This window comes from Rhipicephalus microplus, chromosome 6 (genome assembly GCF_043290135.1).
Source record: "Rhipicephalus microplus isolate Deutch F79 chromosome 6, USDA_Rmic, whole genome shotgun sequence".
Taxonomy (NCBI): Eukaryota; Metazoa; Arthropoda; class Arachnida; order Ixodida; family Ixodidae; genus Rhipicephalus; species Rhipicephalus microplus.
This window is the reverse complement of record NC_134705.1, coordinates 195937737-195938472: the sequence shown is the minus strand read 5'-3', so window position 1 is coordinate 195938472 and position 736 is coordinate 195937737.

Below are 736 nucleotides of genomic sequence, written 5' to 3'. Positions count from 1 at the left end.
GCTCTTTCCTCTAGGGCAACAGTGTTACCTTTCTCTGCTAGAGAACGTCTGTAATACTGCTAGCATAGAGCATGACCTACTACACTCCTGACCTGCCCAGAGAGCACCTCTTCCAGCGCCCACGTTCTAGTTCATACCTTCTGCCGCTAGGGCCGTAACCTACGAGCGGCGTGGCGCTAGGCAGCACCTGCTCGCTGACGTCATCTTCACTCTTTGTGGTCAAATTTTGACCAACAAAGCACTCGTAGTGCGTATTTATGATCCAAAATTTAGAATTATTCAGAAATAATAATACTAAAAGACATTCAGAATTTTTTTGCAATAAAATGCACGCGACCACGCATAGGCTGCCCTACATCGTGTAAATCTACGGGTTCCCACGTTTGTCAACCAGTGTGCTATAAATACTCAAGCGCTCTGAACACCTTGCTTAACCAGCAATGTATGGGAAGAAATAGTCACATATATGCCGCCAGTTCACTGCAGAATGCAGGCATTCTTATACCAGCGCCTACAAAACAACCGTAAAGAAACAGACGAACAGGTTATAGGTAGCGCCACCTACGGCGAGCGATTGAACGAGAGCGGGGACACGCGCTCCCATAGGAACCCCGCTATCTGAACAGGTCAGGAGTGTAGTAGGTCATGGCATAGAGTAAGGGAAAATATACAGCAACTTACGGTTTTAGAGTTTTAAGGACAAACTTAGAAAGCTGAACGCGTGCGCAATAAAAGC